The sequence below is a fragment of the Gavialis gangeticus genome, unplaced genomic scaffold (assembly GCF_001723915.1).
Source record: "Gavialis gangeticus isolate Ggan-Ray unplaced genomic scaffold, GavGan_comp1, whole genome shotgun sequence".
Lineage (NCBI taxonomy): Eukaryota > Metazoa > Chordata > Crocodylia > Gavialidae > Gavialis > Gavialis gangeticus.
In genome coordinates, this window is record NW_017729000.1 from 18,732,316 (window position 1) to 18,732,583 (window position 268).

The window sequence follows — 268 nt, forward strand, 5'->3', positions numbered from 1 at the left end:
AAGATGGGAACCACACTGGCTCTCTTCCAGTCCTCTGGCACCACACCAGAGCACCACAAGCTCTCGTAAAGCCATGCCAGGGGTCCCGCAATGACCGCAGCTAATTCCCTCAGTACTCTAGGGTGGAGATCATCCGGACCAGCTGATTGTAGTACAGCTCCTTTTCATTAAGTCAATAAGGGCTTTATTAGACCTCACCATACACTGAACAAATGTTAATCAGCTTGATGTGGTTCAGCTTAGCAAAACAGTCGCATAGTAAGGCAAA